Source organism: Oncorhynchus masou, chromosome 6, assembly GCF_036934945.1.
Source record: "Oncorhynchus masou masou isolate Uvic2021 chromosome 6, UVic_Omas_1.1, whole genome shotgun sequence".
Taxonomy (NCBI): domain Eukaryota; kingdom Metazoa; phylum Chordata; class Actinopteri; order Salmoniformes; family Salmonidae; genus Oncorhynchus; species Oncorhynchus masou.
In genome coordinates this window covers 57,010,673-57,026,300 of record NC_088217.1, presented here as the reverse complement: position 1 = coordinate 57,026,300, position 15,628 = coordinate 57,010,673, and the positions used below count along the sequence as shown (strand labels likewise).

At 42.0% G+C, this 15,628-nt stretch overlaps 1 protein-coding gene across 4 annotated transcripts in view; it reads left to right on the top strand.

Annotated features, from left to right (window-relative positions):
• Positions 1–3,923: 3,923 nt before the first annotated feature.
• Positions 3,924–15,628, top strand: part of arhgap9 (Rho GTPase activating protein 9) — a 60,760-nt gene continuing 49,055 nt past the window's right edge. For 2 of the 4 annotated variants that reach the window (XM_064969214.1, XM_064969212.1), the window contains exon 1: positions 3,925–4,225. The gene's annotated coding sequence lies outside the window, so the exon portion shown is untranslated. Of the gene's footprint in view, positions 4,226–14,803; positions 14,925–15,628 lie in introns of all 4 variants that reach the window. The other 2 variants (XM_064969213.1, XM_064969215.1) reach the window with 2 other exon arrangements.

Below are 15,628 nucleotides of genomic sequence, written 5' to 3'. Positions count from 1 at the left end.
ATCATACACTGCATCTGAGGAACAATGAGAAAGTAATTCTGCTTTGAAAGTTGATAAATGTGTAAACTCACTTTTGAGAAAATGGCCTTTGAATGTTTTGGTACCTATTTGAGCGCTCTTTTTTGTCTACACCCATTCAGCATCGTTCACACCCTCTTAAGCTTTAGCCCCATCATCTCTTTAAGGGTTGATCTGAGCGTTCTGTCCTAACAACAACAGTCAAGCACCCAAGCTAACTGGCTAATGTTGGCTAGCTTGCTAATTACTTCCAGACACAAATGAGAGAACAGCTCACTGACTATTTTACTCGTGCTAGTGTAACAGTATAACTTTGGTCCGTCCCCTCGCCCATACCCGGGCTCGAACCAGGGACCCTCTGCAACACATCAACAACAGTCACCCACGAAGCATCGTGACTCATCGCTCCACAAAACCCGCAGCCTTTGCAGAGCAAGGAAAACCACTACTTCAAGGTCTCAAAGCGAGTGACGTCACCGATTGAAACGCTATTAGCGCGCACCACTGCTAACTAGCTAGCCATTTCACATCGGTTACACTCACCACCCTTTTGACCTCGTCCTTTTCCGCAGCAACCAGTGATCCGGGTCAACAGCATTAATGTAACAGTATAACTTTAGTCCGTCCCCTCTCCCATACCCGGGCTTGAACCTGGGACCCTCTGCACACATCAACAACAGTCACCCACGAAGCATAGTTACCCATCGCTCCACAAAAGCCACGGCCCTTGCAGAGCAAGGGGAACCACTACTTCAAGGTCACAAAGTGAGTGACGTCACCGATTGAAATGCTATTAGCGCGCACCACCGCTAACTAGTTAGCCAGTTCACATTGGTTACACGAGCAGAACTAGTTAGGCTGTTTTGATGTTATCAGAGCGTTGGTGACTGCAACTGTGCTGCTGGCAACCATTTACGTTTTTTTTGCCAACATTTACTGACACCGGTCATATTCCACGAGTGTTATGCGTTCGTAAATTCGTCAGTTATTCTGCGCTCTGGCACACTCAGACAAGAGTTCTCTGAAATCAGAGTAGATAGGCAGAGTGAATTTACCAGCTACGTCGACATTCTACGTCGGCATTCTATTGAAATGGTTACTTGCATAGTGGAGTCTTTTGTTAAGACATGTAGCTAGGTAAACGATGAACCATAATCCCAACTCATGATGTTACTACCCTGCATTAATCTGTAGCTAGCTAACCATCCGAGTTCGATGTTAGCTTGCCAACATTAGGCTATAACTAGCAAAGTAAATGGCTGAGATACAAAAAATAAGATCATACACGTAACGTTAGCTAGCTAACAGTACACTAACTTGAAATGAAAACAAATTTGTCAAAATTAGAAACATGTAATATCCAAAAATGTAGCTAGCTAGACTATTTTACACGTATAAATCCTGGATGGATGCCATGGTTTCCCTTAGTTTGAAGATGTAATCCGGAGACAGGTGTTTTATCCATCTCCTTAGCTATCATACTCTAATTCCACTGATTTCAATACTCGGTCCTCCAGAAAGTGGAGAGCAGCACTTATTTAGTTCTACTACGCAATATATATATATATATATATATATATATATATATATATATATATATATATAATTTTAAAGCAGTGTTAGACAGGATTACCTACACTGACCAGCTCAAATAGACATCAGCGTGCTATATGGCAGACCAATCCAAACTCATCTCTCGCATGTCCAGCCCACTCATTGTATCAGTCAATCATGGCTAGCAGGAAGGTTGCTCACTTTTTCTGTGGCTAAACCAACTAGGCTCGTAATTTAACCATTTTATTAATATTTACAGATACAAGTTTGTCATTAAGGCACATGAAAGTTCACATGTTCCATAAAGGCATTTCTGCCAAAAAACGCATTTTGATTAAAAAAAATATGTTTACTTTCAAATGGCACTCCTGTGAAGTAGTGACCTGAGACATACGCCATGATACCTGAAACCAGTCACATTTCTCTACCATAAGCTGCCTCCAAATTCATTTTAGAGAATGTGTCAGTATGTCCAATTGGCCTCACAACCGCAGTCCACATGTATCCACGCCAGCTCAGGACCTCCACAATCAGCTTCTTCACCTGAGGGATCATCTTGAGACCAGCCACCCAGACAGCTGATGAAACTGAGGAGTATTTCTGTCAGTAATTAAGTCCTTTTGTAGGGAAAAACTAATTCTGATTGGCTGTGCCTTGCTCCCCAATGGGTGGGCCAGTCTCCCAAGAGGGTGGGCCTATGCCCTCCAAGGCCCACCCATGGCTGTGCCCATGTCCAGTCCTGTGAAATCCATTGATTAGGGCCTAATGAATTTATTTCAATTGACTGATTTCGTTATATGAACTGTAGCTCAGTAAATCATTGAAATGTTGCATTTATATTTTTGTTCAGTATAGGACATATAACATTAGCTCGAGCCATCAATCTATTCACCTGACTAGTAATAACTCAATACCATTTGTTGGTAAGCAAACAAGGCTAACTGATGAATAACATAGCTAGCTAGCAGCCTCTGTTTTAAAACCTTTAAACTCAGTCTATGACTCAGCACTGAGTTTTATCACTGGGGACAATTTTCGTACACATCACTGCATATAGTTCTTTTAGCTGGTAGTCTCTGACTACCAGAAGGGCTCAGTATTGGCTACGTTTTGTATATAAAGCGGTTCTTCAGAAACTCCCCCACTACTTCAGCTCACATATTAATTGGAGATCCAGCTATTTTCAGACCCGCTCTCTGGACTGGCCAGTCCTGGAGGTCCCGTGGGTCTCCACTGAGCTGGGGAAAATGTGTTTAGTTTTTATGCCACTATCTCATGGAATAGCCTTGAATCTGATCTCGCTGGTCCCCATAATTGTGTGTTCATGTTCACAGGGCACCCTTGAGTATAAGACCCTGGTCTCAATGGTGAGTCCCCCCCTCTAAATAAAAGTTAAATAAAGACATTTAACTGGGAAACGTCCATGGCAGGCATTGTTGTCATATTAGCTCGCTACATAACATCTGAGTAATAGGGAGCACAAACACCATCACCAATCAGCCTACACCACTGTGCACACACCCATCGTTACTATGGCAACTAGTGTAGCCATGTCATGACTGTGAGATTTGGTCACGTGCTGTTTGGGCAGTCAGTTCCAAAAGGATTTGAAAAATACCACTGATTTGAGCATTAAGGCCTGCTGTGTGAACAGTTAGAGCTAGAGCTGGTGCCCTTACTTATTATCAAGCTTGAATTATTTGAATCAACTTGGGGGGGGGGCAGTTTTGGGGAAACCTGATTTACAGTATCAAGCAAAGACACAACGTATAACGTTAGCTCGAGCCATCAATCAATTCGTCTGACTAGTGATAACTAAATTTAGCATGTGTTGGTAAGCAAACGTAGCTAGCTGGCTAACACCCCCAACTAGTTTATTACCATCCCTTAGTGGTTGACATGTTGAACGTCACAGTTCACACCTTCACACAGTGCGGATTTCGTCACTCACTCACAGTTCCATTTGACCGCCTGTATTCAAATGCGTTTTTGTTGAAATACGTAGCTATATACGACTCGTTAAAGGACTGAAAAATCAAGAAATATAAAGAAAGTTAAGAAATCATGAAACTGCCAGTGACTTCATGCAACCACTGTTCAATTTCCCATTTGCAAATGGCGTATATTGTAGTATTCTAAAGCATACCACATCCATAAAAGCGATGCAATCAGACTCTACATAAAACTACAAATTCTATCAGTATGAAAATAAATTTAGCGACAACAAACTGAAACGCTAACTTCCCCAAATTCTGATTGGTTAATGAGAAATCACATGGGACTTTTCAGCCAATCGATGGCCAACTACGTTGATGTACTGTACATACATATCGTTTTATCTGAACGAGAATTAATATGATAACCAACAGGTTTAATTACAGGTACTATTACAAATCTATAACGGTGTGCACATTTTATACACATTGAAACAAATCCTCACCAATTTGTGAAGCTACAATGGATTTCACAGTTTTTTAAACTGCATCACATGATAGAGGATAACTTGATCAAGGCACAAATAGCACACATCACTGGAGGCTGCGAGTGAGATGATTTCTGGACGTCGTTCGCTCGCTACTTACTGAATGGTCCGGATCAGTTTTTTTTTATTGCAATAATAATTGACGACACTCGCTGCACCGACCTCCTAAAGGTGAGAAACGGTTTTCTTGTAAATGTTCTAGTATTTGGAGACGCATATATGACAAGTAAAAAAATGAAAATAAATGTATAAAGTAATTTAGAAAATAATACTTTTAAATTATGTCAGTTATCTAAGTTTTTCTAAGTAATGTTGATGTACTTTATTCTTACTTTACAGGCATATGTTATTATAGTGTTATAAATAGATCTAAACAATCATATTAATAAACTTCTTGGTTGCTTGCATGCACTTAAATGCAGTGACAATGAAGAGGCTTATATTAGCAAATAAACCGGGGTTATGTATACTTAATGTGAAATCGGGTGAAGTATATCCAATTATGTGCATTATGTATGATGGTGCAATATGTATGATCTCAAGCTGACCGGGTGTCTGGAGCCAGTGTAGGCTTGTGGGTGAAATCTCATCTTTTGCCCTTACATAGAGGCTCAACTCAAAGTTGCTCTGTTGTTGACATGTTACGCGTATACAGCAGAAGTTGTTAGTGCTGTCAAATTTGAGTGTTCATAATCCCCCCACCTCCGAAACATATTACCACACTAGAATGTTAAATGTTTCACCAAGTTCTCTTCGTATTTTTCATATCCTGTAGCGTATGGTTTGCTTAGTCTTAGTCTCTAACAAAAGTCCCTTTTAAAACAGGATATCAAGCATAGCTTCACAGTGGTGTCCTTTGAGGTTGGGAGTGTGAGCTCAGCCTTGTGGTTTTAGATGCACTGAGATGATCATCAATCTTCAGTTGTACTCTTCTATATTTCACCACTGCAGTAGAATAGCATATTGTATTATTCTTCAAATCCTCTCCTCAGTTTTTCTTAGCTCAAATGGCAAGAAATAATGACGCAAATAATCTATAAAGGCTTTGAAGCAGTCTGAGAAGTGAGAAGCCTCTTTGTCTGTAGCCTAGTCTATTGCACATTTGCATGTTTCACTTACACTACTTTGACTAAGGTACAGCCAACAAAAAAAGCATGTACAGGATCAAATTGAATGGGAACAGTTAGGCGCATTGTGTTTTCATTTCATTTGGTAATCTGTCTCAGTAGACCTAGGATTTACTTTCTCCCTGGCTATTTTGTAGCCTGCACATAGCTAACTGTTACTGCACAGTTTCAGACACACACACACACACACACACACACACACACACACACACACACACACACACACACACACACACACACACACACACACACACACACACACACACACACACACACTGCTCATAGCTAACTGCACACACATACAGCCTTGAAAGATTATACTCCACCAAGTAAGGTTGCAACTTCTGCTGATTAAAAGCTGCTTGCCTTGCCCTGTGTATAAGTGAGTGACTAGTGAGAGTTCATGGCTTTGATTGCATGATCTCCCCTCTCTGTTGGTAGTCTCTCTCGTGACAGCCTTAACATTTTTTTTAACCTTTATTTAACCAGATTGGCCAGTTGAGAACATGTTCCCATTTACAACTGCGACCTGACCAAGATAAAGCAAAGCAGTCCAACAAAAACAACAACATAGAGTTACACATGGGATAAACAAACATACAGTCAATAACACAATAGAACAATCTTTATACAGTGTGTGCAAATTAAGTAAGGAGGTAAGGCAATAAATAGGCCAAAAGTGGCAAAGTAATTACAATTTAGCAATTTACACTGGACTGATATATGTGCAGATGAGGATGTGCAAGTAGAAATACTGGTGTGCAAAAGAGCAGAAGAACAAATATGGGGATGAGGTAGGTAGTTGGTTGGATGGGCTATTTACAGATGGGCTGTGTACAGCTGCAGCGATCGGTAAGCTGCTCTGACAGCTGACGCTTGAAGTTAGTGAACTTCAGTGATTATGTCACGTTCTGACCATAGTTCTGTTATTTTAGTATTTGTTTTAGTATGGTCAGGGCGTGAGTTGGGGTTGGCAGTCTATGTTTGTTTATCTATGTTAGTTTTTGTGTTCGGCCTAGTATGGTTCTCAATCAGAGGCAGGTGTCGTTAGTTGTCTCTAATTGAGAATCGTACTTAGGTAGCCTGGGTTTCACTTTTGGTTGGTGGGTGTTTGTTTCCGTGTGAGTGTTTTGGCCACATGGTACTGTTTCGGTTTTGAAAATTCACGTTGTTATTTTCTGTTTAGTGTCCTGAGTTTGAATTAAAAATCATCATGAACACCACGCTGCGCTTTGGTCCGATCCTTACTCCTCCTCAGACGAAGAAGACGATATCCGTGACAGATTATTGCAATTCGCTCCATTCACTGGCCACAGAGAACTGGAAGGAGAGGCGGCCAAAGGAAGAGTTGGCTTTGGGGATGACCAGTGAAATATACCTGCTGGAATGCGTGCTACTGGTGTGTGTTGCTATGTTGACCAGTGAGATGAGATAAGGCAGAGCTTTACCTAGCAAAGACTTATAGATGACCTGGAGCCAGTTGGTTTGGCAACCAATATGTAGCGAGGACCAGCCAACGAGAGCATACAGGTCGCAGCAGTTGGTAGTATATGGGGCTTTGGTGACAAAACGGATGGCACTGTGATAGACTGCATCCAGTTTGCTGAGTAGAGTGTTGGAGGCTATTTTGTAAATGACATCGCTGAAGTCAAGGATCGGTAGGATAATCCGTTTTACGAGGGTGTGTTTGCCAGCATGAGTGAAGGAGGCTTTGTTGTGAAATAGGAAGCCGATTCTAGATTTAACTTTGGATTGGAGAGTTCACTGTCTAGCCAGACACCTAGATATTTATAGTTGTCCACATATTCTAAGTCAGAACCGTCCAGAGTAGTGATGTTAGTTGGACGGGCGGGCGTGGGCAGAGATCGATTAAAGAGTATGCATTTCATTTTATTTAAGAGCAGTTGGAGGCCACGGAAGGAGTGTTGTATGGCATTGAAGCTCGTTTAGAGGTTTGTTAACACAGTGTCCAAAGAAGGGCCAGAAGTATACAGAATTGTGTCGTCTGCGTAGAGGTGGATCAAAGAATCACCCGCAAGAGTGACATCATTGATATATACAGAGGAAAGAGTCAGCCCGAGAATTGAACCCTGTGGCACCCCCATAGAGACTGTCAGAGGTCCGGACAACAGGGCCTCCGATTTGACACACTGAACTCTTATCAGAGAAGTAGTTGATGAACCAGGCGAGGCAGTCATTAGAGAAACCAAGGCTGTTGAGTCTGGCGATAAGAATACGGTGATTGACAGAGTCGAAAGCCTTGGCCAGGTCAATGAAGACCGCTGCACAGTACTGTCTTTTATCGATGGCAGTTATGATATCGTTTAGGACCTTGAGCGTGGCTGAGGTGCACCCGTGACCAGTTCGGAAACCAGATTGCATAGCGGAGAAGGTACAGTGGGATTCGAAATGGTCGGTGATCTGCTTGTTCACTTGGCTTTCGAAGACTTTAGAAAGGCAGGGCAGGATGGATATAGGTCTGTAATAGTTTGCGTCTAGAGTGTCTCCCCCTTTGAAGAGGGGGATGACCGCGGCCGCTTTTCAATCTTTAGGAATCCTAGACGATATGAAAGAGAGGTTGAACAGACTAGTAATAGGGGTTGCAACTATGGCGGCGGATAATTTTAGAAAGAGAGGGTCCAGATTGTCTAGCCCAGCCGATTTGTAGGGATCCAGATTTTGCAGCTCTTTCAGTACATCATCAGATGTCTGTATTTGGGTGAAGGAGAAGCGGGGGGGGGGTGGCTTGGGCCAGTTGCTGCGGGGTGTGCAGAGCTGTTGGCCGGGGTTGGGTTAGCCAGGTGGAAAGCATGTCCAGCCGTAGAGAAATGCTTATTGAAATTCTCGGTTATCGTGGATTTGTCAGTGGTGCCTGATTCCGACTCTCAGTGCAGTGGGCAGCTGGGAGGAGGTACTCTTATTCTCCATGGACATTACAGTATCCCAAAACAGTGTGCCTCCCTGCCATCCCTGGTGGATCAATGGTCTCTTTGCTTTTCACATTAACATCAAGTAGGGGATGTGATTCTGGGTGTCGAGATTACTCTGTTGATAACATGCTGTTTTGGGTTCATTGGTGAATCTCAGTCTTTAGCCTATTGAGAAGAGATTGTGCTGGATTGAAGTAGTGTCCTATGGAGATAATTTTTGTGTGGCAGTCAGTGGTGTTCAGATTGTAATGAGTACAGGATTATTGTTTTAGGATTGTGATATTTGGGTAATCTGGAGAATTACTATGGTCACTGTCAGTGTGCGTGTGTGTGTGCGTGCGTGTGCGTATGTCTGCATGCATATGTCTGCATGCATTGGTGTGTGCGTGTGTTTTTAAGCTCAGTGCTATCAGTGTGATTGTCTGCAGCAGTGACCTTCTCTGGGGAGATTGAGGGAAGTAACACAGGCCACAACAGGACAGGCCACAGAAATCCCCGAAATGTCACTCCACTGATCTTCTTTTGAAGCTCACAGCCAAAACACAATTTCTTAGTGTAGTTGTATGTTGTTCATCCCTCACATGCTGTCCAAATCCCTCACACGTACTCTTTCATCTGACAGAAGGTTAGACCCTTTTACTGGTCTTACTGCAGTCCTACAAACAGACAGACAGTGAGCGGGATGGGGAGAGAGAGAGGTAGAGGTAGAGTGAGATAATGTCATGCAGACATCCATGTTTGAACTGTTTATACCATATACACTTTTCTAGGAACCTGTACTAAACACTATAAATGATTGTGCTTATCTGTGTAGCCACTGTGTTTGAATCTGCATTACCCAGAGAGGTTTAATGCACTGCAATGGTCCCTGGTGGTATCACACACTCTGTGAGTGATTCACTCTCTGTGATGTTACTATTGCAGAAAGTGGGTCTTTGACTTTGCTGATAGCTTGTGACAGCTCTGTGCCTCACTCCCATCCCTGGTGGATCAATGGTCTCTGTGCTTTTCACCAGAAACATCAATGAATGAGCTGCAGGCTTCTGAGAGGGGCAGGGAGGCCTGTGGGAGTCAAACTGAGGCTCAGCCAATAATGTATGTATCTATGGGCTCAGCCTCTCTAGTCTGCACCCAGGTTGCTAGAGTCATAGGAAGATTATATGTCTATGGTTGGAGTGCTGTTTGAGTTCAGAACCTTCTGGAAATGAAAGGTTGGTTCTAATTCTTCCCATTTCTTGAAAACTGCTATGTTTCTTTCACCCCTGATGATTTGAAAAGTTAGATTTAAACAAACAAATCCATTTGAAATGCAGGAAATAACAGTATAAGTTGCAGCCAAACTGGATTTGTGCTGAGAGTTGTTCTATTGTTGCATTGAAAGATACAGATCTAATTACTAAGTTTCATTTATTTTTAGAAAATATCTATTTTTTTAAATGCTGTCCCACCTTTTGATGTCACCACCAAACATACACATTAAAAGACTGTAGAATGAATGTTCCTTAAAGACATACTCCAGAACTTTCGCAACACCTGCTTTGGGCTGGATGTGTCAATGTGTAGATCATTGTTGCATAATTAGTGTCTTACCTTAATTAGCCATGAAATCCCTAGTTTGAAAGCAACTATTTTTCTGGAGGCTGTGCTGATCCATTTTCCCCCACGTGGGCCTGCCGCCTAGCAATTCCAGTTCAACTAATGAGCTTTAGCCCCTCGCCATATGAATGATGGCTAGCAAAGTGCATATCATGCACCCACAGGAGAGCGAGAGAGAGCAATGAGGTGGTGCACATATCTTGCTGAGATGTACATCTGTCCAAATGAAAGATAGCAAGCCATATATTAGCTATGGGGATTCTTTAATAATGTAACAGCACGGGCAACGCCATTGAGGCTCCATTTTTAAGTTGCTTGCACAATGCTCTACCAATTGAGCTACAGAGAACCACAAAAAGTGTAGAGCATTAAGATGCATAGCCAGCAGGGTGGCCCCAACCCTCCAAGATCCCAAACATTGACATTTATTTGACCAAAACATAGATGTCTTTAATGTGCTACACTGTACTGCACTATACTGCAATGTACTGTACTCTACTTACTGAGCGTACTGTATCCGACTCTACTGTGCTGTACTTTACTGTGTTCTACTATACTGTGCTGTACGCTACTGTGATCTAGTCTATTGTACTGTACTCGAGTTTACTCTATATGAGTTTCTTTCAATTGAAGAAAGGGCCAATGGACTCTTGATCTCGTGGCCTTGGTCTGGAGACCACGTATGATCACATACAGTTGAAGTCGGAAGTTTACTTACACTTAGGTTGGAGTCAAATCCACAAATTTCTTGTTAACAAACTACAGTTTTAGCAAGTCGGTTAGGACATCTACTTTGTGCATGACACAAGTAATTTTTCCAATTGTTTACAGACAGATTATTTCACTTATAATTCAGTGTATCACAATTCCAGTGGGTCAGAAGTTTACATACACTAAGTTGACTGTGCCTTTAAACATCATGGAAAATTCCAGAAAATTATGTCATGACTTTAGAAGCTTCTGATAGGTTAATTGACATCATTTGAGTTAATTGGAGGTGTACCTGTGCATGCATTTCCAGGCCGACCTTCAAACTCAGTGCCTCTTTGCTTGACATCATGGGGAAATCAAAAGAAATCAGGCCAGAACTCAGAAAAAAATGTAGACCTCCACAAGTCTGGTTCATCCCTTAGGAGCAATTTCCAAAAAAAAAACAATAGTATGGAAGGACCACGCAGCTGTCTCAGGAAGGAAGGAGACGCGTTCTGTCTCCTGGAGATGAACATACTTTGGTGTGAAAAGTGCAAATCAATCCCAGAACAACAGCAAAGGACCTTGTGAAGATGCTGGAGGAAACAGGTATAAAAGTATCTGTATCCACAGTAAAACAAGTTCTATATTGACATAACCTGAAAGGCCACTCAGCAAGGAACAAGCCACTGCTCCAAATCCGCCATAAAAAAGCCAGACTACGGTTTGCAACTTTGGGGACAAAGATCTTACTTTTTGGAGAAATGTCCTCTGGTCTGATGAAACAAAAATAGAACTGTTTGGCCATAATGATCATCGTTATGTTTGGAGGAAAAAGGGGGAGGCGTGCAAGCCGAAGAACACCATCCCAACCGTGAAGCACGGGGCTGGCAGCATCATGTTGCTTTGCTGCAGGAGGGACTGGTGCACTTCACTAAATAGATGGCATCACGAGGAAGAAAATGATGTGGATATATTGAAGCAACATCTCAAGACATCAGTCAGGAAGTTAAAGCTTGATTGCAAAATGGATCTTTCAACTAACTGACCCGAGACAGGGAATTCTTACTCGGATTAAGTGTCTGGAATTGTGAAAAACTGAGTTTAAATGTATTTGGCTAAGGTGCATGTAAACTTCCGACTACAACTGTACATTTGGTCTTTCAACTGTCTGGGTCTGGATCTTGGGACCAACGTCCTGGCAAAAAGTTTGGTCTTGGCTCCTCGATATTACCGGAGCCTTTGGTTTACTAACAATAGGCAACCCAATTGAAAGAAGATAATGCTTTTTGATAATTTGCTGATCACTCCCAACCCATAGGAATAACCACCCAGCGGACTAATTTTAAATGGTGGAAGCTCTCAATTGCAATATCTATACTAAAATGAGTTACCTCGATCTAGAGATCTCCATTTAATCTCTATGATGGACACTTGACGCAGATAACCCTGTTATTTTTCCAAAATAATTATTTAGAGGCATAAGTAATTCAGTCAATCCAACAGGTTTCAGATTCATACAATCCACATTGAGCATTTTACAGAGAACAATACAGAGTATATCTATCTAAATTCAATATAAAGGTTTAAAAAATATGGTTAAAAATCATGTCTTTACTATTTTATTAATTTGGTATGCAAATACAATTTCTAAAATGATTCTGTTATAGAAGGTTAATCAAAATGATCACTACTGTGCATGGTTCTCCCTTTACTGCAACTTTTACACTATGTTTTAGTATTGACAAATTTAGTGGGGTTGTAGGAATTCAGGTAAATATTTTTATTATGCAATAAAACAAAGTGTGTGAGTAGTATATATGTCTACCTAACATACTGTATGCTGGAAGACATGTCTGCTGAAAGTTTGGTAAAAATAGGATACAAATGTGATTTTTTTACCCAATCCCTAGTTTGTAACTCTTATACAGAATGACCCATATAGGGGATAGGATGCCATTTGGAACAAAACCTTACTATAATGCTAAGCTGCATGTCCCTAATGGTCCTAAAAAGAGAAGCCTGAACCTGATATGGCCTTCGCCCTGCTGGCAAATTTTAGTAAGCATTAGTTAGGATTTTAAATTATATCACATTGCATAAACCAACGTAAGAATGCAGTATTGGCTTAGTAATAATATTAATCTGTTTTAAACACAAGTTTCACTATGAATTCCAATATACATACTGTACATGCAATTTTAAACTCAATCAAGCTATTTCTGAATAGCTTGGTGAGGTTTTGGATAATATTGCCTGAAAGTTACATGCTATAATACTCGCAAAGGCATTTAGTAAATCAGACAGGTCATTTAGTCCTTATTGAGTAACAGCCACAGGTTGTGAATGGTTGCTACATAGATTTGCCATAATGCTGAGTGCTACTTGTTAACGCATGCACGCACACACAAAATGTATTAAGTAGATCACCCTCTCTCTCTCTCTCTCTCTCTGAATTGTATTATTTCTGAGCACAGAGCAGGCTTTTTTTCTGCCCTCCTTTGTTTCATAAACAAAACAATAACAAATGTGCTGGGGCGAACAGTGGCGCTGTTTCCCCTAATGCGGATTCCAGCTTTAACCATGCTGCAGGCCAAGGTTAAATCTAGGCTTGGTTTTCTGTATCGTAATCACGCCTCCTTCACCCCATCTACCAAACGAACCTTGATTCAGATGACCATCCTACCCAACACTTTTATTCCCCGCCCCTGCCCCAAAGGATGCCTTTTGCCACTTGCCAGGCATCATTGTAAATAAGAATTTGTTCTTAAGTAAATTAAATTACAATAATCATGCTCCTCTTCCTGCACCTCAATCTTTCTCTAATCCTGACAGGGACCCATATTGACCCAAAATCGAATCCTATGCCCTGGTCAAAAATAGTACACTATTTAGGGATTAAAGTGGCATTTTGGACGCATCACCTCCAGAGAGTGTTTCAGTGATTCAGTGTCTCTCTCTCTGGTCTGCTCATCAATGATTCACACAGCAGTGAGAGCTGAGAGGTTGAGAGGCTGTTTTGGCCCGGGATGTAACAGCCCCATGCAGGGATGTACCAGCTCAGTCAGTTAGGACAATCTTCACAGCTTATCTTCAAATAGGAGTGTTATTGCAGGGTTGAAGGGAGGGCCACTGTTGTTCATTTTAAGTTATGTTATACTATATTTCATAAATATTTATATCAATCATGGTAATCAGATGTTCATCCAATGTGATATGCAGTAAACAAACACAGTAAACAGTACGGTCCAAGCCGGAACCCTCGATGTTGTGTGTCAGTCACGCTTGTCTTCAAATAGTAGTCAGTGTCATTGCAGGGTGGAATGGCAGGGAGGGACAACTTTTGATCCTTTAACAATTATCAACTTAATATTTGTGTTTAAATTTAGTGTGGATTAACAAAAACAAGGACAATTTAATCTAGGCTAATCCATGATACCTGGCACATCAACAGCAGCTAGAGAGACAGACTAGCAATTAGGACTATACCCCGTAGTTTGTGGAAAGTGTGACATTTCCAATTTTCTCCATTCCGCTTCTTCCTGAGAAAATAAAAATAGAGTAAGAGAATGCATTGTGTCTCTGTGGGTCTATGGGTCAGGCATGATACCCAAGGACATATAACTCATACCCATAGAAACAGAATTCCATATCTCAGACCCAATGACTGTAATGGGGTTTCCCTTTCTATTTCTATGCTCATAGTACAACCAGCACGTCACGCAAATCTAATGTGATTTCCAAGTAGTGGCAGTGACAAATAACACTTCTTTCCCAAGTGTTCATTGTTGCGTGGTCTTTGTTCTAGTTGGAGTTGGAGTTAGACTTGAGGATTTTTAAGGCCTAGCTCTGTTGATTTGGCAGTTGGCTCTGTTGACCATTCAGACAGCTCTGAGCTATAAGTACGGAACAATAATCAATGCCTGGATGATCAGTGAGGCGAATGGCCTAGGCTGTTTGCGACACGTGACAGGAGCCAAACACACACACACACACACACACTCAGGAAGGCATGCACGGAGGCAGAGGCCCACACACATATACTCTTCTGGCAAATTGGTCCTGAATGGGAGGGTAGCATTAGTTACTAGGGTTCACTGAGCTCATTCAAGATCCGTCAACTGGGAGTAGGAGTGTGTGTGTGTGTGTGTGTTTGTGTTTGTGTTTGTGTGTGTGTGTGTGTGTGTGTGTGCGTGCGTTTGTGTGGCGCGTTTGTGTGTGTGTGCATTCCTTCATGCGTGCATTTGTGTGTGCCTTAGTGTGTGTGTCAGTTGGCAGTGCCACTAGCCTCGTTAACTCTCTATTGGGTAGTCCCCTAATCCTCCCTAAAGCAGAGCAGATGATAAGAATCGCTGCTGGGCTAACGTATGACTGACTAGTCCAATGTGTCTTCATTGTTTTGAAAGGGTGACTGTTGACTGGCCAGCTGGGATGTTAGTACTGTGGCAGATTGCATCATAAACCTCCCACCCCCTCCATCTTTACTGCTGACCAGCTAACCTCAAGACTGACCACAACACAGACATGGTGATTAGATCTACGTCTCTCTCATATACATGAATTTGTGCAGGCATGCATTCACAATATAATACACACACAAGAGTGCATGCAGTCTACAGTGTAACTGGATGTTGATGTCTGTCTGAGCTGGACTGTTATTTCTCTCTCTATCTTTATCTGTTTCTCAATTTTTCTCATTCTCTCTCTCTCTCTCTCTCTCCCTCTATCGCTCTCGTTCCCTCTCTCTCTCCTTTTCTCTGAACCCCCCACCTCTCTCTCTCTCTCTCTCTCCACTGTTGTTGTTGTTGCCAGGCCTGAGTCATGTGGGGCCCTCTCTAACTGGCACAGCCTGGCATGGGGGTTAGCTAACTGTCAGCTTCACCCACCCCAGTTCTGAGGGTCCGTCTGCCAGCATATGTGTCTCTCTCCCTCTCACTGTCTGTCTGTTTGGGTGTGGGGCTTTAGTCTCAGTTCTCAGAACCCAGAACCAAATCTCTTGTGGGTTGGCCAACTATATTTATATAAATAGTATGTCACAAGATAGCAGTCTCAACAGCAGTCAACCTGGCTCTCTCTCCATGCTCGTATTATTGGCCAACCTGTCTCTCTCTTCATGTTGGCCAACATGGTCATAACAGGGTTAGCAATCTCATTTGTTTCCTAATTTTACTCATTCTGGTATTGAGTGGAACAGACATAGCGATGGCCACCAGTGTCGAAAGCTGCAGAGG